The following is a 22,633-nucleotide window of genomic DNA, read 5'->3' as shown; positions in this document are numbered from 1 at the left end:
CGGAAACCATCGTGACGTCCATCATCTCATCCGGGACTCCGAACAATCTTCGGTCACCAACACCTATAACTCAACTATACCAAAACGTCACCGAACCTTAAGTGTGCAGACCCTGCGGGTTCGACAACTATGCACACATGACCCGAGACACTCCCTGGTCAATATCCAATAGCAGGACCTAGATGTCCATATTGGTTCATAAATATTATGCGAATATCTTATTAGTTGAACCTTTGTGCCAAGGATTCATATAATCCCGTATAACATTCCCTTTGTCCTTCGATATGTTACTTGCCCGAGATTTGATCGTCGGTTTCTCTATACCTATTTCAATCTCGTTACTGGCAAGTCTCTTTACTCGTTCCGTAATACAAGATCCCGTGAATTACACTTGAGTCACATTGCTTGCAAGGCTTATATGTGATGTTGTATTACCGAGTGGGCCCCGAGATACCTCTCCGTCACACGGAGTGACAAATCCCAGTCTTGATCCATGCTAACTCAACGGAGACCTTCGGAGATACCTGTAGAGCACCTTTATAGTCACTCAGTAAGGTTGTGACGTTTGATACACATAAGGTATTCCTCCGGTGTCAGTGAGTTACATGATCTCATGGTCATAGGAATGAACACTTGACACGCAGAAAACAATAACAACAAAATGACACGATCACATGCTACGTTTATAATTTGGGTCTTGTCCATCACATCATTCTCCTAATGATGTGATCCAGTTTTCAAGTGACAACACTTGCATATGGTCAGAAAACCTAAACCATCCTTGATCAACTGTCTAGCCAACTATAGGCTCACTAGGGACATTGTTTTGTCTATATATCCACACATGTATCTATGCTTTCATTTAATACAATTATAGCATGGATAATAAATGATTATCTTGAAACAGGAAATATAATAATAACTATTTTATCATTGCCTCTAGGGCATATTTCCAACAGTCTCCCACTTGCACTAGAGTCAATAATCTAGTCTCACATCGCTATGCGATTAACAATGGAATGAATCTAACACCCATATAGTTCTGGTGTTGATCATGCTTCGCTCGTGGAAGAGGTTTAGTCAGCGGATCTTCTACATTCATATCCATGTGCATTTTGCAAATATTTACGTCTTCTCCTTCGACGTAGTCGCGGATGAGGTTGAAGCGTCGTTTGATGTGTCTAGTCTTCTTGTGAAACCTTGGTTCCTTTGCTAAAGCAATGGCACCAGTGTTGTCACAAGAATAGAGTTATTGGATTTAGTGTGCTCGGCACCACTCCAAGATCTGCATGAACTGCTTCATCCAGACACCCTCCTTAGCTGCCTCCGAGGCAGCCATGTACTCCGCTTCACATGTAGAATGTGCTAGAAAGGTTTGCTTGGAACTGCACCAGCTTACCACACCCCCATTAATAATAAATAAGTATCCAGTTTGAGACTTAGAGTCATCCGGATCAGTGTCAAAGCTTGCATCGGCGTAACCCTTTACGACGAGCTCTTCGTCACCTCCATAAGCGAGAAACATTTCCTTAGGCCTTTCTCAGGTACTTCAAAATATTCTTGACCGCCGTCTAGTGATCCACTCCTGGATTACTTTGAAACCTGCCACCATACTTATGGCTAGGCTAACGTCCGGTCTTGTGCACAGCATTGCATACATGATAGACCCTATGGCTGAAGCATAGGGGACGATACTCATCTTTTCTCTATCTTCCGTAGTTAGTGGACAGTGAGTCCTACTCAACTTTATTCCTTGTAATACTGGCAAGAATCCCTTCTTGGACTGCTCCATTTTGAACTTCTTCAAAACTTTATCAAGGTATGTGCTTTATGAAAGTCCTATTAGGCGCCTCGATCTATCCCTATAGATCTTAATGCCTAATATGTAAGCAGCTTCTCCTAGGTCTTTCATTGAAAAACATTTGTTCAAGTAATCCTTTACGCTCTCTAAAAACTCCACATTATTTCCTATCAACAATATGTCATCCACATATAATATTAGAAACGCTACAGAGCTCCCACTCACTTTCTTGTAAATACAAGATTCTCCAACAACTTGTATAAACCCAAATGCTTTGATCACCTCATCAAAGCGTTTATTCCAACTCCGAGATGCTTGCACCAGTCCATAAATGGATCGCTGGTGCTTGCATACTTTGTTGGCATTCTCTGGATCGACAAAACCTTCGGGTTGCATCATATACAACTCTTCCTCAAGAAAACCGTTAAGGAACGCCGTTTTGACATCCATCTGCCAGATTTCATAAAAAGAAAAATGCAGCTATTGCTAACATGATTCGAACGGACTTAAGCATCGCTACCGGTGAGAACATCTCATCGTAGTCAGCTCCTTGAACTGGTGAAAAACCCTTTGCCACAAATCGAGCTTTATAAATGGTCAAATTACCGTCCGCGTCCGTCTTCTTCTTAAAGATCCATTTGTTCTGAATAGCCTTGCGACCTTTAGGTAATACTTCCAAAGTCCATACTTTGTTTTCATACATAGATCCTATCTCGGACTTCATGGCCTCCATCCATTTGTTGGAATCCAGGCCTACCATTGCTTCTTCATAATCTGCAGGTTCATTGTTGTCTAACAACATGATACATAAGACAGGATTACCGTACCACTCAAGAGCAGTACGTGATCTTGTCGACCTGCGAGGTCCGATAGTAACTTGATCCAAAGCTTCATGATCACCATCATTAGCTTCCTCCTCAACCGGTGTCGCCTCGACAGTGGTTTCCCCTGCCCTGCGCCACCATCTAGAGGGAGCAGAGGTTCTACAACCTCATCAAGTTCTATCTTCCTCCCACTCAATTCTTTCGAGAGAAACTCCTTCTCAAGAAAAGCTTCGTTCTTAGCAACAAACACTTTGCCCTCGGATCTGAGATAGAAGGTGTACCCAACTGTATCCTTTGGGTAACCTATGAATACGCACTTTTCCGCTTTGGGTTCCAGCTTTCCAGGCTGAAGCTTTTTGACATAAGCATCGCATCCCCAAACTTTAAGAAACGACAACTTTGGCCTCTTCCATACCATAGCTCATATGGTGTCGTCTCAACGGATTTTGACGGTGCCCTATTTAAACTGAATGCAACTGTCTCTAATGCATGACCCTAAAATGATAATGGCAAATCGGTAAGAGACATCATAGATCGCACCATATCTAACAAAGTATGATTACGGCGTTCGGACACACCATTACGCTGTGGTGTTCCAGGTGGTGTCAACTGTGAAACGATTCCACATTGTCTTAACTGAGCACCAAACTCGAAACTCGGATATTCGCCCCTCGATCAGAATGTAGGAACTTGATCTTCTTGTTATGATGATTTTCAACTTCACTCTAAAATTGCTTGAACTTTTCAAACGTTTCAGACTTGTGCTTCATCAAGTAGATATATCCATGCCTACTCAAATCATCAGTGAAGGTGAGAAAATAACGATATCCGCCGCGCGCCTTGATACGTCTCCATCGTATCTACTTTTCCAAACTCTTTTGCCCTTGTTTTGGACTCTAATTTGCATGATTTGAATGGAACTAACCTGGACTGACGCTGTTTTCAGCGGAATTTCCTTGGTGTTGTATTTGTGCAGAAATCAAAGTTCTCAAGACGTCCTGAAAATTTACGGATAATATTTTTGGAATATATGAAAAACACCTGCGCAAAGATCCACCTGAGGGGGTGGGCCAATGCGCCACAAGCCCTCTAGCCGCCACCCCCTGGTGGGGATGGCAAGCTTGTGGGGCCCACGTGGCTCTGCCGCCCCCAATCTCATCTCCATAAGTTCACTTTCGTCCCAGAAAAAATAAAAGGAGAAGATTTCGTCGTGTTTGCGATACGGAGGCGCCGCCACATCCTGTTCTTCATCTGGAGGGCAGATCTGGAGCCCGTTTTGGGCTCCGAAGAGGGGAAATCGTCGCCATCGTCATCATCAACCTTCTTCCCTCTCCAATTCCATGAAGCTCTTCGTCGTTCGTGAGTAATGTATTCGTAGGCTCGCTGGTCGGTGATGAGTAGGGTGAGATCTATCATGTAATCGAGTTAGTTTTGACGGGGATTGATCCCTAGTATCCACTATGTTCTGAGATTGATGTTGCTACTACTTTGCCATGCTTAATGCTTGTCACTAGAACCCGAGTGCCATGATTTTAGATCCGAAATTATTATGTTGTCACAAATATATGTGTGTTTTAGATCCGATCTTGCAAGTTGTAGTTACCTACTATGTGTTATGATCCGGCAACCCCAGAGTGACAATAACCGGAACCACTCCCGGTGATGACCATAGTTTGAGGAGTTCATGTGTTCACCAAGTGCTAATGCATTGGTCCGGTTCTTTATTAAAAGGTGAACCTTAATATCCAGTCGTTTCCTTTTGGACCCCGCTGCCACGGGAGGGATGGACAATAGATGTCATGCAAGTTCTTTTCCCTAAGCACGTATGACGACACACGGAATGCATGCCTACATCACATTGACGAACGGGAGCTAGCCACATATCTCTCCGTGTTATAGCTGTTGCATGATGAATATCATCCAAACAAATCACCGACCCATTGCCTACGAGTTTGTCCCATTGCTGTTGTTACTTGTCTTGCTCTACTGCTACTGCTGTTACTTGTCTTGCTCTGGTGCTACTGTTGTTACTTGTCTTGCTCTGCTGCTACTGTTGTTACTTGTCTTGCTCTGCTGCTACTGTTGTTACTTGTCTTGCTCTGCTGCTACTGTTGTTACTTGTCTTGCTCTGTTGCTACTGCTGTTACTTGTCTTGCTCTGCTGCTACTGTCGCTTGCTACTGTTGCTACTTGCTACTGTTGTCACTACTGTTGTTCCTTAAGACTGCTATTACTCGTTACTTTGCTGCTACTACTTTGCTTGCAGATACTAATCTTTCAGGTGCGGTTGAATCAGACAAATTCAGCTGCTAATACTCGAGAGTATCCTCTCACCTCCTGTTGGCGAATCAACAAATTTGGGTCGAATACTCTACCCTCGAAAACTGCTGCGAACCCACGCGCTGGTGGGCGGTCAACAACATTCTTCTAGTTCCGTTGTTGGGGAGTGCTAGCAGCATTCTTCTGGTGCCGTTCCAAGGGAAGGTCTGCTGTCATGAAGTCAGCATTTGTCTAGCTATTCCTAGAGAGTGCCAATCAGCATTTTTCTGGCGTCGTTGCCGGGGAGGTATTGCTATATTCTCTGAGTCACTTGGGACTTATATCTGCTGATCACTATGAAGAATCTGAAGGATCCAAAAACCAAAGTCTTGCCCTCAACTACGAGGGGAGGTAAGGAACTGCCATCTAGCTCTGCACTTGATTCACCTTCAATTATGAGTAAGTTTGCGACATCACCTCCTCCTAGAAATCTTGATATGTCGTCTGTGCTTGATGATGCTTATGATGCTACTACTAGAGATGCTATGCTTGATACTATGCCTGATGATGCTATGATTGATACCGCTAGAGATGCTATGCCTGATACTGCTTTGCCTGATGATGCTAGAGATGCTATGCCTGATACTGCTAGAGATGCTATTTTTCCTGATGATGCTATGCTTGATACTGCTAGAGACACTACTTTGCCTGATGTTCCACTAGGGGTGTTCCTTGATGCTCATATTGCTAGAGTTACTGCCAATGCTCGTGATGCTTCTGAAACTGCCGATACTATTGAGATAAACCTGCTTTTGCTCCTGTTAGATCTAACTCTCCTAGATATGAATTGCCTGATATACCTGAGGGTTACGTTATGGAGGGAGAGATAGCTGAGGATTTTCTTGCGTGTAAGGATGCATATGACGCTGAGAAATTACTTCTCAAGTGGAAGGAAAAATCCCTGAAAGCCAAGATGAAATACGACCCGAAGTTTCCCACTTCACCTATCTTTATCACCGATAAGGATTATGAATTCTCTGTCGATCCTGAGATAATCTCTCTAGTCGAATATGATCCTTTTCACGGTTATGAGTCTGAGACGGTCGTAGCCCATCTTACCAAACTACATGATATAGCCACTCTTTTCACTAGTGAGGAGAAGATCCGCCACTACTACATCCTTAAGCTGTTTCCTTTCTCTTTAAAGGATGACGCTAAAGCCTGGTTCACCTCTCTTGCTCCTGGATGTGTGAGTAGTCCCCAGGATATGGTCTATTACTTCTGTGAGAAATATTTCCCTGCTCATAAGAAGAAAGCTGCCTTGCAGGAAATATACAACTTTGCTCAACTCCAAGAAGAGAGTCTCCCACAAGCTTGGGGGAGGCTCGTCCAGCTACAAAATGCTTTGCCTGATCACCCTCTTAAGAAGAACGAGATACTTGATATCTTCTATAACGGACTTACCGATGCCTCTAGAGACCACCTAGATAGTTGTGCCGGTTGTGTTTTTAGGGAACGAACTATAGAACAAGCTGAGACCCTACTGAATAACATCTTGATCAACGATAATGCTTGGACTATTCCCGAACCACCTCCGAAGCCTACTCCGAAGAAAAGAGGTATTCTATTCCTCAGTCCCGAAGATATGCAAGAAGCCAAGAAATCTATGCAAGAGAAAGGCATTAGATCTGAAGATGTCAAAAATCTACCACCTATCGAAGAGATCCATGGTCTCGATAACCCGATACACGTAGTAGAAGTGAATTCTCTGTGTAGGTTTTATGAGAGTGATATTCCTTTTGACAAACCTGCTAGCCTATGCTTTGATGAATTTCACAACTTTGTTGCCAAACAACAGAGTTTCAATGATTATGTTAGCATACATTTGGAACAAAGTACTCGTATACTTAGCCATTTAAGAGCTTGTGTAGACAGAAATGTCAATGATCTGAAGCTTCTGAGTAAACATGACTCTATGATTACTACTCAGGTAGAACAAGTACTTAAAGCTCAGAATGACTTGCTCAATGAATTAAATGACAACTCTGTTAGAGTCATTACTAGAGGAGGCAAAATGACATAGGAACCTTTGTATCCTGAAGGTCATCCTAAGAGAATTGATCAAGATTCTCAAGGAATCAATGCTGATACACCCAGTCATCCTAAGGAGAAGAAGAAGGATGATAGAAACCTACATGCCAGTTCACCAAATACTGTCACACCTAAAGAACCTAATGATATTTCTGCGTGTGATGCCGAAACACAATCTGGTGATGAACATGAATCTGGTGACAATATGGACAGTGATGTTCATAATAATGCTCAACCTAGCAATGATGAGGATGTGGAGATTGAACCTACGGTTAATCCTGATAACCCACAACCTAAGAGATACGATAAGAATGACTTCACTGCTAGGAAGCATGGTAAAGAAAGGGAGCCATGGGTTCAAAGATCTATGCCCTTCCCTCCTAAGCCATCCAAGAAAAAGGATGATGAAGATTTTGAGCTCTTCGTTGAAATGATAAGACCCATCTTTGTGCAGATGCGGTTAACTGATATGCTCAAGATGTCTCTGTATGCCAAGTATATGAAAGATATCGTGACTAATAAACGGAAGATACCAGATCTTGAGATCTCCACCATGCTTGCCAATTACACTTTCAAAGGTGGAACTCCTAAGAAACTTGGTGATCCCGGAGTGCCCACTATACCTTGTTCCATCAAAGGAAACTACGTAAGAACTGCCTTATGTGACCTTGGAGGCGGTGTTAGTGTTATGCCACTCTCTCTTTATCGTAGACTTGAATTGGATAAGTTGACACCCACTGAAATTTCTCTGCAAATGGCCGACAAATCAACTGCTTTCCCTATCGGCATTTGCGAGGATGTGCCTGTTGTGGTTGCTAACACCACTATCTTAACAGACTTTGTTATCTTGGATATTCCCGAGGACGATGCCATGGCTGTCATCCTCGGAAGACCCTTTTTAAACACTGCAGGGGCTGTTATAGATTGCAACAAAGGCAATGTCACTTTCCATGTCAACGGTAATGAGCACACAGTCAACTTTCCGAAGAAACGATATCAAGTACATTGCATCAATGCTATCGAAAAGACTTCATCGATTCTTATTGGGGGCTTTGAATGCCCTATTCCTCGTGTCAAGATGAAGTATGATTTTCTTGTTGGGTAGATACATATCCCCATTGAGGTGACTTAGTGGCTATTCTAAAATTCTCCGTTCTCTCTTGCGATTCAAAAAGGTTTTGTCATGAGGACTTGATCAACCCCATTGACGGATTTCTTTCGATGACCATGAAATGGATGAATCAAAGAGTCACCTACCTCTGTTTTGAGCTTTCATTTTCTCTTGCTTAGAAGAAAAATGATAGATTTAGTTTAGTTTTCCTGTTTTCTGTTTTAGCGTCCCGGAGAAAAATACCTCAAAAATAAAAGTTCTCCGATGGTCCTGAAAATTTAGTATAATTTTTTCTGCAATATTTTAAAATTACTGGGCTTGAGAGCTGGCCTGGGGGCCTGGCCAGTGGGCCACAAGCCCTGCCACCGCCACCCCCCTGGTGACGGCTAGCAAGCTTGTGGGGCCCACAGGGACCCCTTCCACTCATTCCAGCTCCCATCCTCTTCTTCCACTTCTAGAAAAAATTCTTTCGCAGCTCAAACCCGTGTTCTTGCTCATTTGGCTGTGATTTTCGATCTCCTTGCTCAAAGCATCATTCTTCAAACCGTTTTCGGGAAATTACTCCTTGGTAAGTGACTCCTCTATTGGTCCAATTAGTTTTTGCTCTAGTGCTTTATCCTTCGCGTAATCTTGCTACCTTGGTGACCCTGTTCTTGAGCTAGAAATGTTGATTTTAGCTGGTCATAAGTAGTTTTAGCGCGTGATACGGTCTCCAGGCACTAGTAGGAGTAGTTGCTACAAGTTGGGTTAATCTTTATTCACTTTTCTTTCGAAGTCTCTAAAAATTTCAGAATTTTTCAAAGCTAGAAAAAGGAAAAGATGAGGAGGTTCTTGAGAGGCTCTTCAAGCCGTAACCCCAAGGAAGATGAGAAGAACCACCCCAAGTACGTAGTTCCTCGAGTCACAGAAGTTCGAGCTTGCGAGTGGCCAAGTGATGAATTTTTGCGCGCCGCTGGGCTTTATGAAGACTTTTATTACTTGGTGGAGAACGCAGGTCTTACTGTGTTTGTTGAAGATAAGTGCTCACAATACCTCCTCCTCACCAATATTTTCGTTCAAAGCTTCAACTTTTATCCGAAGAAGAATCATCCCATGGTTGAGTTCATGATATACGATGTCCCCCAGTGCATGACGCTACAGGATTTTTGCAATGTATGCAAATTACCTTGTGTTGGCGATATCCGTGACCCTCGTCCACGGGACTTGGAGGATTTCTTGGTTCTATTGCTGTTGGAGAGGAGAGAGGAGTGTCTCGCGCTAGAATTGCTAGCATACATTTTCCTGTGCCTCGGTACTTCTCATTATTTGTGGGAAAATGTGTGATTGGCCGTGGGAAGGCTGGATCACTTAGTTCTCCAGACCTTGCGGTTTTGCGTGAAGGCCTTTATAACGATAAGACTTATAGCCTAGGTGCTATAGTGGCCCAGCGGTTGAACACCAATCGTTCCAAGGGTGTCGTCTATGGAGGTATCTATGCTACCCGTCTTGCCAGACACTTTAAGATACCCATTAGACTGGGAGAGGAAGGAGAGATGCTTCTCCCTGAGAAATATCTGGATTACGACAGCATGGTTCGCCATGATTTTCTGGATAGAGATGCTAGTAGACGGATGATTTATAACCTGGTATTTAGTTAGGGTACTCGATAGACTATTACTTTGCCTGCTCCTTCTTTGTTCAATCTTCATGCAGGCAGGCACACTATTATGCCCTCAGACATCTACGCATATTGGGGCTTGGCCCAACCACAGGTGCCCGTGCCCGAGCCGCCAGTCGAGTACCAGACGCCAGTTTATCAGTGGGAGCGAGAGGAGCTCACACAACAGTGGCATCCACAGTCTGCTCCGGAGTATCCCGGAGCTGGTTATTTCCCGCCATGGGAGTAGACCAAGCTAGGCCAAAATCCTAAGCTTGGGGGAGTACGTGTTCTCACCGACTTTACATTCATGCTTATGCTTTCACTTTGTTAGCCGGTGTTCACACTTTGCCACTGTATTATCCATGCTAGTTTATTTTTGTTTCCTTGTTTTGTGTCCTTTTGAGAAAACCCAAAAAGATTTTTCTTTCTTCTTTTGCTTGTTGGGAGTTTTCCCGTGTAAATAGTTTTCTTTTTTCTTTGGGTCAAGGTAGAAGATATTGGTTACAATGTTTAGTGGTTCTTGCTTGCATACCTGTTTAGCTTTCAAAGAGCCATATTTCTTTGTCTTCTCCTTTGTGTTTGCCTGCAGATTCAGCTTAGTCCAATGCTCTTATTATTGTTCACATCGTTCGATCGTGCAAATGAAAGGCAATAATGATGATATATGATGAAGTGACTGATACTGGAAAAGCTGGTATGAACTCTATCTATTTTGTTTTTGTAAATATGACTAGCTTGTCAAACCAGATTCAGCTTTGTTGTGAGAGAACCATGTTTGCAATGACAACTTAGAGATCATAGTTTTTGATGCCATGCTTATTTAGCTAGAAGCTTATAATGGTTTGTCTTGAATGCCAACATAGATTTTGAGATGACTATGATGTAGTATGATAGGATGGTATTCTCCTTTGAATGATTCAAGTGCTTGACTTGGCGCATGTTCATGCATGTAGTTGAAACAAAATCAACATAGCCTCTATGATGTTCGTGTTCATGGTGATTTATATCCTGTTCATGCTTGCATTCAATGTTAGTCAAACTCATTGCATCTTGATGACTGTTGTCGCTCACTAGTTGGTCGCTTCCCAGTCTTTTGCTAGCCTTCATTTGTACTAAGCGGAATACTGCTTGTGCAGCCACTTCCATAAACCCAAAAGTTTTTCCATGAGAGTCCACCATACCAACCTATTTGCGGTATCTACCTGCCGTTCCAAGTAAATTTGCATGTGCCACTCTCTAAATCTTCAAGAAATAATCTGTTTTGCATGCCCAAACCGCTCATGTGGTGACAGGGGGCTATTGGTATCTTCCATGCTAGGAGTGTTATCCTCGACATGTGTTTATTCACTGTCATTCACGAGAAAGGGGCCGGTAATTGGAATGCCAGTTCCACGCTTAAATCGAAAACATAACTGTAAAACAAGACTCCCCCGGATTGATGTTAGTATGGACGGTATCCGAGGATTCGGCTAGACGTGGAGTGTGATTGATTGGTGGTGGGGGAGTTAAAACTTTACTTTTCTGTTTGGGAACCGCCTATAGCATGAGTAGCATGGAAGATATTGAGAACTCTTGGTCACTACATTGACAATGAAAGCATGCCACCCAAAATTATTATCTCTGCTTTCAAAGCTTGAGCTCTAGCACCTCTGCAAATCAATGCTTCCCTCTGCGAAGGGCCTGTCTATTTATTTTCCTGTCGAGTCATCCTCTTCTTATATAAGCACCAATTAGAGAGCACCTCTGTCATTTTTATGCTTTGCTTTTGATTGATATTGAGTATGACTGTGACTGGATCTTCGTTGCTATGAATTACAATGTTTAGTCAGCCCTTGATCTTTGAAAGTGCTCTGCATTTATGTTTTGCGGTCTCAGAAACAGCTAGCGAGATACCACCTATTCATATTGCTTCATGCTTGTTTTGATTGAAGTGTTGGTATTTGAAACTCATTATTATTTGCTCGTTAGCTTATTATGCCATTGATATTAGTTTACTGTGAGACCTTTGTGTCACTTGCTTATGTGGTTAACTTGTGATCTTGCTGAAATTCTGGTTATGAGTTAGACATAGTTGCAACAACAAGATGAAACAAAGTTTGTCAAAGTTTTTCTTTCTCTCTCAGTTTGTCAACTGAGTTGCTTGAGGACAAGCAAGGTTTTAAGCTTGGGGGAGTTGACACGTCTCCATCGTATCTACTTTTCCAAACTCTTTTGCCCTTGTTTTGGACTCTAATTTGCATGATTTGAATGGAACTAACCTGGACTAACGCTGTTTTCAGCAGAATTGCCTTGGTGTTGTTTTTGTGCAAAAATCAAAGTTCTCAGAACATCCTGAAAATTTACGGAGAATATTTTTGGAATATATGAAAAATACCTGCGCAAAGATCCACCTGAGAGGGTGGGCCAGTGGGCCACAAGCCCTGTAGCCGCCACCCCCTGGTGGGGATGGCAAGCTTGTGGGGCCCACGTGGCTCTGCCGCCCCCAATCTCATCTCCATAAGTTCACTTTCGTCCCAGAAAAAAATAAAAGGAGAAGATTTCGTCGCGTTTGCGATACGGAGGCGCCGCCACATCCTGTTCTTCATCTGGAGGGCAGATGTGGAGTCCGTTTTGGGCTCCGGAGAGGGGAAATCGTCGCCATCGTCATCATCAACCTTCTTCCCTCTCCAATTCCATGAAGCTCTTCGTCGTTCGTGAGTAATCTATTCGTAGGCTCGCTAGGCGGTGATGACTAGGATGAGATCTATCATGTAATCGAGTTAGTTTTGACGGGGATTGATCCCTAGTATCCACTATGTTCTGAGATTGATGTTGCTACTACTTTTCCATGCTTAATGCTTGTCACTAGGGTCCGAGTGCCATGATTTCAGATCTGAAATTATTATGTTGTCATCAATATATGTGTGTTTTAGATCCGATCTTGCAAGTTGTAGTTACCTACTATGTGTTATGATCCCGCAACCCCGGAGTGACAATAACCGGAACCACTCCCGGTGATGACCATAGTTTGAGGAGTTCATGTGTTCACCAAGTGCTAATGCGTTGGTCCAGTTCTTTATTAAAAGGACAACCTTAATATCCCGTAGTTTCCTTTTGGACCCCGCTGCCACGGGAGGGATGGACAATAGATGTCATGCAAGTTCTTTTCCCTAAGCACGTATGACGACATACGGAATGCATGCCTACATCACATTGACGAACGGGAGCTAGCCACATATCTCTCCGTGTTATAGCTGTTGCATGATGAATATCATCCAAACAAATCACCGACCCATTGCCTACGAGTTTGTCCCACTACTGCTGTTACTTGTCTTGCTCTGCTGCTACTGATGTTACTTGTCTTGCTCTGATGTTACTTGTCTTGCTCTGCTGTTACTTGTCTTGCTCTGCTGCTACTGCTGTTACTTGTCTTGCTCTGTTGCTACTGTCGCTTGCTACTGTTGCTACTTGCTACTACTGTCACTACTGTTGTTCCTTGCCATTGCTATTACCCGTTACTTTGCTGTTACTACTTTGCTTGCAGATACTAATCTTTCAGGTGCGGTTGAATCAGACAAATTCAGCTGCTAATACTCGAGAGTATCCTCTCACCTCCTGTTGGCGAATCAACAAATTTGGGTCGAATACTCTACCCTCAAAAACTGCTGCGAACCCACGCGCTGGTGGGCCGTCAACAACATTCTTCTAGTGTCGTTGCAGGGAGTGCTAGCAGCATTCTTCTGGTGCCGTTGCAAGGGAAGGTCTGCTGTCACGAAGTTAGCATTCGTCTAGCTATTGCCAGAGAGTGCCAATCACCCCTCCACACTCATTGGACTACACACATCAATATGTATGATCTCCAACAAGTCACTTGCACGCTCCATTGTTCCAGAGAACGGAGTCTTAGTCATCTTGCCCATGAGGCATGGTTCGCACGTGCCAAGTGATTCAAAATCAAGTGACTCCAAAACCCCATCGATATGGAGTTTCTTCATGCGCTTTACTCCAATATGACCTAAGCGGTAGTGCCACAAAAATGTGGCGCTATCATTGTTAACTCTACATCTTTTGGTCTCAATGTTAGGTATATGTGTGTCATCACAATCAAGATTCAGTATGAACAAACCCCTCACATTGGGTGCATGACCATAAAAGATATTGCTCATAAAAATAGAACAACCATTATTCTCTGACTTAAATGAGTAACCGTATCGCAATAAACAAGATCCAGATATAATCTTCATGCTTAACGCAGGCACTAAATAACAATTATTTAAGTTCATAACTAATCCTGATGGTAATTGAAGTGAGACTGTGCCGACAGCGATTGCATCAACCTTGGAACCATTTCCCACGCGCATCGTCACTTCATCCTTCGCGAGCCTTCGTTTATTCCGTAGTTCCTGCTTCGAGTTGCAAATATGACCAACAAAACCGGTATCAAATACCCAGGCACTACTACGAGAGTTGGTTAAGTACACATCAATAACATGTATATCACATATACCTGGTTTTACGTTGGTCGCCTTCTTATCAGCCAAATACTTGGGGCAGTTGCGCTTCCAGTGACCCATCCCCTTGCAATAATAGCACTCTGTTTCTGGCTTAGGTCCAGCCTTGGGTTTCTTCGTCGGATTGGCAACAGTTTTGCCGCTCTTCTGGGAGTTACCCTTCTTGCCTTTGTCGTTTCTCTTGAAACCAGTGGTCCTATTGACCATCAACACTTGATGCTCTTTCCGGAGTTCTGACTCTGCGACTTTCAGCATCGCGAATAACTCGCCGGGTGACTTGTTCATCCCTTGCATGTTATAGTTCAACACAAACCTCTTATAGCTAGGTGGCAGTGATTGAACAATTCTGTCAGTGATAGCCTTTTGCGGGAGTTCAATCCCCAGCTCAACTAGACGGTTTGAGTACCCACACATTTTGAGCACATGTTCAGTGAGAGATGAATTCTCCTCCATCTTGCAAGCATAGAATTTAACGGAGGTCTCATACCTCTCGATCTGGGCGTTCTTCTGAAAGATAAACTTCAACTCCTGGAACATCTCATATGCTCCATGACGCTCAAAGCGTTGTTGAAGTCCCGTTTCTAAGCCATACAAGACTGCACATTGAACTACTGAGTAGTCCTCCTTACGCGATTGCCAAGCATTCAAAATATCTTGGTCAGACGTAGCGGGTGGTTCATCTCCTAGCGCAGCGTCAGGGACATAATTCTTTTTCCCAGCTTGTAGGATGAGCCTAAGATTACCAGCCCAGTCTACAAAGTTGCTTCCATCATCTTTCAACTTAGCTTTCTCTAGGAACGTATTGATATTCACGGTTTCTACTACGTGAGCCATTGATCTACAACATAAAATATTGCAAAGTGGACTTAGACTATGTTCAAGACAATTAGAGTTTAACTAATCAAATTACTAATAAACTCCCACTCAAATAGACATCCCTCTAGTTACTTGAGTGTGGCATGATCCAAATTCACTAACTCAAGTCCGATCATCACGTGAGTTGAGTATAGTTTCAGTGGTAAACATCTCTATGATAATCATATCAACTATACGATTCATGCTCCACCTTTTGGTCTCTTGTGTTCCGAGGCCATGTCTGCACATGCTAGGCTCGTCAAGTTTAACCCGAGTATTCTACGTGTGCAACTGTTTTGCACCCGTTGTATGTGAACGTTGAGTCTATCACACCCGATCATCACGTGGTGTCTCGAAACGATGAACTGTCGCAACGGTGCACAATCGGGGAGAACACAATTTTATCTTGAATTTTTAGTGAGGGATCACCTTATAATGCTACCCTCGTTCTAATCAAGATAAGGTGCATAAAAGGATTAGCATCACATGCAATTCATAAGTGACATGATATGGCCATGATCTTATGCTTCTTGATCTCCATCACAAAAGGACCGGTATGATCCTCATCGTCACCGGCGCCACACCATGATCTCCATCATCATGATCTCCATCAGCGTGCTACCATCAAGGTTGCCGTGCTATCTATGCTATTACTACTAAAGCTACAACCTAGCAATATAGTAAACGCATCTGCAAACACAAACGTTAGTTTAAAGATAACCCTATGGCTCCTACCGGTTGTCGTAGCATCGACGTGCAAGTCGATATTAACTATTACAACATGATCATCTCATACATCCAATATATCACATCATGTCTTTGGCCATATCACATCACATGCCTACCCTGCAAAAACAAGTTAGATGTCCTCTAATTTGTTGTTGCATGTTTATGGGTATCTCGTATGATCGCATCACATCACATGCATACCCTGCAAAAACATGTCTATGGGTATCTCATATGATCACATCTTACTTACGCAAAAACCACAAGGAGATGTGCAAATTGCTATTTAACCTCTCTCCAAGGACCGCCTCGGTCAAATCCAATTCAACTAAAGTTGAAGAAACCGACACCCGCCAGTCATCTTTATGCAACGAGTTGCATGTTGGTTGATGAAACTGGTCCCTCGTAAGCGTATGAGTAATGTTGGTCCGGGCCGCTTCAATCCAACAATACCGCCGAATCGAGAAAAGACCAAGGAGGGCAGAAAATCGGACATCAACGCCCACAAAAACTTTTGTGTTCTACTCAAGATTACATCTACGCATGAACCTAGCTCATGATGCCACTTATGGGGAACGTTGTATGGGAAACAAAAAAATTCCTACGCACACGAAGACCTATCATGGTGATGTTCATCTATGAGAGGGAGATCGGATCCACATACCCTTGTAGATCGCTAAGCGGGAAGCGTTAAGAAACGATGTTGATGTAGTGGTACAGCTTCGTGATTCAAATCACCGTCGTCCCACGATCCATCCCGATCTAGCACCGAACGGACGGCACCTCCACGTTCAACACACATACAACTCGATGACGATTTCCGCCTTCTTGATCCAGAAAGAGAGACGGGGAAGTAGATGAGTTCTCCGGCAGCGTGACGGCGTGGCGGTGATGGTGATGATCTACTACTGCAGGCTCCGCCCGAGCTCCGCAGCAAACCGATCTAGAGGAAGAACTACGAAGTATAGGTTTGAGTTGCACGTGGCAAAGTTGTGTCTCAAAAACCCTAAAACCTCTAGTATATATAGGAGGAGGGGAGGGGCTAGCCTTGGGGCTCAAGAGATCCCCAAGGGCGCCGGCCGAAAGGAGGAGGAGGACTCCAACTCCAATTCGGTTTGGGGAAGGAGGAGTCCTCCTCTTCCTTCCCACCTCCTTCTCTTTTTTTCTTTTGGTTTTCTTCTTGTAGCGCCATAGTCCACTTGAGCTGGACTCACCGGCCCACTAAGGGATGGTGCGCCACCCTAGGACTATTGGGCTCACTCCCGGGTGGGTGGCCCCCTCCTGGTGAAAACCCGGAACCCATTCGTCACTCCCGGTACACTGTCGGTAATGCCCGAAATCTTTCCGATGACCAAATGAAACCATCCTATATATCAATTTTCGTTTTCGGACCATTCCGGGACTTCGAACAACCTTTGGTCACCAACACCTATAAATCAACTATACCAAAACGTCACCGAACCTTAAGTGTGCAGACCCTGCGGGTTCGAGAACTATGCAGACATGACCTGAGACACTCCGCGGCCAATATCCAATAGCGGGACCTATCGTGGGTATAAGTCTGACAGTAGATGTGTAGGGTACGAAAGGATGGGCAGAGCCTTAGCTACGGCGAGGTTGTATGAGTTCAGGCCCCTCTGCGGTGGAGGTAATAGCCCTACGTCTCAGTGCTCTGGGAGCTTGTTGTCGAGTGGAATATGGAATACAGTGAATTGCTAACCCTTTGCACCAGTGGGGGAGGGCGGCTTATATAGAGTGCGCTGCCCTCCACAACGGTTCGGTGCACAGGGGTGGAGTAGTGGCGAATAAATGCCTACGTTACAGGTAACGTATGTCTTAAATGCTAATAAAGGCACATGGAAACGTACGACCGTTTCCCTCCTGAAGGGTTACGACGCACAGACTGGAATCCAGTCGGTTAGTTTGATATACTCCGAATGCTCACCTCCGACTGGATGGTAGAGGGTCCGTTACCGACTGGATGATGGGAAGTCCTTAGTTCAGTCGGAACTGACTAAGGGCCTTGTCCCTTACGAGGGGTAGTCCTAGGGTAGGACCTACATGACAGGCCTATAACCCTACCCTAGGACTATAACCCCATCAGGACCTGGATGTCCATATTGGATCCTACATATTCTACGAAGATCTTATTGGTTGAACCTCTGTGCCAAGGATTCATATAATCCCGTATAACATTCCCTTTGACCTTCGGTATGTTACTTGCCCGAGATTTGATCGTCGGTATCTCTATACCTATTTCAATCTCGTTACCGGCAAGTCTCTTTACTCGTTCTATAATACAAGATCCCGTGACTTACACTTGAGTCACATTGCTTGCAAGGCTTATATGTGATGTTGTATTACCGAGTGGGCCCCGAGATACCTCTTCGTTACACGGAGTGACAAATCCCAGTCTTGATCCATGCTAACTCAACGGACACCTTAGGAGATACCTGTAGAGCACCTTTATAGTCACCCAGTAACGTTGTGACGTTTGATACACACAAGGTATTCCTCCGGTGTCAGTGAGTTACATGATCTCATGGTCATAGAAATGAATACTTGACACGTAGAAAACAATAGCAACAAAATGACACGATCACATGCTACGTTTATAATTTGGGTCTTGTCCATCATATCGTTGTCCTAATGATGTGATCCAGTTATCAAGTGACAACACTTGCATATGGTCAGAAAACCTTAACCATCCTTGATCAACTGGCTAGCCAACTAGAGGTTCACTAGGGACATTTTTTGTCTATATATCCACACATGTATCTATGCTTTCATTCAATACAAGTATAGCATGGATAATAAACGATTATCTTGAAACAGGAAATATAATAATAACTATTTTATCATTGCCTCTAGAGCATATTTCCAACATGGACAAAGTTCATCAAAAAGGAAGCTCGTGCATGGCAACCAAAGCTGAAATGACAATGATCCAATCTGGTAATTAAGTAGTATTAGCTACATCCCCGCATATCTTTAATTCTAGTTTCAATACCATTATCATGCTTGATTATTATCTAATTGAATTACATTCTCGTAAAGTGCATGAAGCAGAAACAAGGGACTATTTTATGTGCATACTATGTTTGGGAGAACATCCGCTATATGACCAAAGAACACACAGATGATAGACATCGTTGGGTACGTAAACACTATTCACATTTTTTTATCATGATCTAATATACACACACACAATTAATATATTCATATTGGTCTCCTTCTTTAAAGATGACGGTGGTGCGGGATAGGCTCCTATCAAAGGACCGCATACGAGCACTTCAAGAGGAAATTGCGAGATTTTTGGTTGAGCAGGTCATATCTCTCGACGAAAAATACCATTACAACTAATACATGCATGTAATGATCTGCAAATTGTAGGAGAATATATATATATATATGCATAACATGTACAGTATATGTAGTAGCGTAAAATATGTCAGAAATGAAGAAAAATGAAAAACACAAAATGAAAAAAAAAAGCTATAAAACCAAAAATCCTAAACCTCTAGTCCCGGGACTAAAGGCCCCCAGCCCCCAGCGCTCGCTATTTGCCTTGTGGTGGGACTTCTAGTCCCGGTTCGTGTTCAACCGGGAGGAAGAGGGGGGTACGGGAGCTTTAGTCTTTAATTATTAGTTCCGATTGGTCAACCGGAAATAAACCCTTCCTAATTGAAACTATAGCCCTATTTTTTACTAATGATCAGTGAGATAATATTTGCCAAATATTATGTAATACTTTGAAATAAGTAATACTCCCTCCGTCCGGAAATACTTGTCACAGGAATGGATGTATCTAGATGTATTTTAGTTCTAGATACATCCAGTTTTATACATTTGCGCGACAAGTAATTCCGGACGGAGGGAGTAGTAAGATAGATAATGCTAAAAATTAGGAAACATGACGCGAATTTCAAACCAACCATGATGAGCGCATGTATGGTATTCTATGTTAGTCTGGTTTGTGGAATGCTACAACTTCGTGGTGCGATTGGATCCACCAGTTACCAGTATCTTTTTTTTTTTTTTTTTTTTGAGAATCGAGTTACCAGTATCTTGAGACACGAGCCTGAGCGCGAACGACAATCGTCCGTACATGCTGGAGTTGAGGGTCATTACTTTTCCCTCCTGCTGACGTAGTGGCCCGATGCTCTATATCATGTGCCTAACCATCACACTAACAGAAATGGGCAAGCAGACAGATAATGCACTGCAGAGTGACATGAAGTGTTGCATGCATATATATGAGGAGGCATGTGACGATGCTTGCTGCAGCAGGTAACTGCTAATAATCCATAAACCGCGCCACTGCAGTTGTCACACTCCTGCTGGTGCCCAACTTATCTGGCAAATGCTTGTAGCTTTTGAATTATACGTACTATCGGAGGTAAACACATGTTGTAAATATTTCGTTTCTCTGATGGTAAAATAAACAATTCCTGTTACCTGTTGATGTGTCTTTTACTGTACTATATAAACTCGCCATGGCAACCTAGTAATTATCATTCTTTTTTTTCTATTAATTTATAGGTTGAAATAAAGTCCTCCACCGGCAAAAATAATGAATGCCTCAAAAACTGTTTATATTCAGTATAGGAGAAGAGGTGGAACAGAATATCTTGTGTAGCACCGGGTGTTGACCTAGCGAAGTTTCTTGAGGTTTTTCAGTACTGTCCCACCCTCAGGTAACAGCGTCTCGTGAAGCGCGGAGTCACCGCACATGCTGCCGAGCAAGAGAATTCATGCATTGTGCCTTACTTTCACCTCTTTTTTTTCTTCGTTTATTTACCTTTTTGCCCTGTAGTACACTAGTACGCATCATTTACCTGGCTATTTAAAAAAAAAACCACTCTACTCTCGCACAGCAAACGAATCTTCTGCAGCCGGCCGCTCTGCATCTGCATCTGCATGCGAGGGATGTTTTCTTTTTTTCTTTTGCGAGTTTGCCTTTGTCATGCGCAACTTGTTAGTCTGTGTGTGTGCGGAAATTGTGTTTGGAGCTCGGCCTCCACAGGGACTTTAAATTTGAAATTCAAATTTTATGAAAAATCATATTTTTACATTTTAAAAATTATGAAAAAATATAGAGATAAGTGAGGGTGTAACACACATGTGTGTAATTTTTTTGAAAAAATACATTGAAATGATGGCTGTACAAAAAAGATAAATCTAAGGCTTTTTAACAAATGACACTATTTATCGTTTCAGGACATGATTTTTTTTTGTAAATCGTATTTTAAGGTATTTTATCCTAAATTTTTTCACACATACACATAACATCCTTCTTTACTTGCATTTTCTTTGAAACAGAAAATTTTGAATTTGAATTATTCAAAAATTTCGGCCTCTAAACGTTCGTTCTCGTGTGTGTGCCCTTCCAAACAAAACTTCTCATTGCGTGCGTACCGGTGTAGTACTGCAGATAATTATATTGTGCCAAAGCAGGTAATAAAACGTGTTTTTACTGGACTTTGAATGCCTCCGTGCAGTGCCTTTAACGTTCGATCGGGCAGCCCTTCTTACCGCTGTAAAACTATGTGCATTGATGCATGTATGTTACTACTGCTGTGCTCAAACTGTTTCTAAAAATAAAATTGTACGTAAACCCTGATGCACAAACAACATTTGTTGGCATGCAATTCAATCGGTCCTCCCTGCTCACCGAGACTGTGGTTTAATATTTTTTTGGTGGAGCATAGCATGGCATGTGTTATTTACCAGCGTAGCATGACAAGGTTAAAAACGCCCGGAGTAAATGCCAGTGGTGAAAAGAAGAAGAAAAGGGCGCAAAACAAAAGGGTACAAGACTGCAGCGTGGGCTCCGTCTGTGCACGCCAGAGTCCTAATTTGACACCCCCTTTTTTTCCAGACCTTCCCATGTGCATCATTCAGCCTGCAGTGCAGCCAGAACAAAAGTAGAGCCGGCCCTCCCTTCTCATGCCAATTGCCCAAGCTACTAAGAAAGAGAGATGTTTTCCAAACCGGGTCCGATTCGTTTCATCCCAGTAGTCAAAACATAAAAAAGAATTCTCACGTTGTTTAAGAAAGTATAACTAGATAAATAATCTTCAAATGTACTGTGCTACTTCGTGTAAAAAACAAGGATCAAGGCCCCGTGGTGAGCGAGCGCCCGCTGCAGATGCAGCTGCAACCTCCACCTTCTCCCAACAGTAAAACAGGAGGCATCAATCCCACAGCGCCCCTATCTTTCTAACTTTTTATGGCAGGGCACGCCACCCCACGCGCTTCAACCGTTTTTATACGGATCCCCAGCCGCTGCCAGCCCTGACCCCGAACTAATTTTGTATTCTTGCCAAATGGATCAGTATTCTATCGACACCCTGGCGCTAACTCCGAGGCATCCAAAAATAGGGCATCTCCGCCACGCCAGGGTCCGAGCGAAATTTTGAAGTGCCACCCGTGTGTGATTTGGTGAGGTTTCTTCTCTGGAATGTCTCTCCTCCTTAAGTTAGAGCATCTAATCGGTCATAAAAAGTGACCTAGATGCACGCCTTAGCTGATTGTATAGCAAAATCGTTTCTCGCTAGTAGATCTTTTTAGATTTGGGAAGATGTTATTCCGGATTTTATTTCTATCTTATTATAAACGATCTCGTCATTATTTGAAAAATACAGTTTTGATACAGTATGCTAAAAAAAGTGACCTAGGTGAACGCCTTAGACCGGCTCAAATATCCGGATTGACAGACGCCCCTTATATTCATTTTAAATATGGAGCGCATATGGGGTGTCTGGACGCGTTCGCCACACCTGACCCGGTTCATGCTGGCCCACCCGACCCTTCATATATTCTTTCCAATCTGTTT

The sequence above is a fragment of the Hordeum vulgare genome, chromosome 1H (assembly GCF_904849725.1).
Source record: "Hordeum vulgare subsp. vulgare chromosome 1H, MorexV3_pseudomolecules_assembly, whole genome shotgun sequence".
NCBI lineage: Eukaryota > Viridiplantae > Streptophyta > Magnoliopsida > Poales > Poaceae > Hordeum > Hordeum vulgare.
This window is presented reverse-complemented; position numbering follows the sequence as displayed.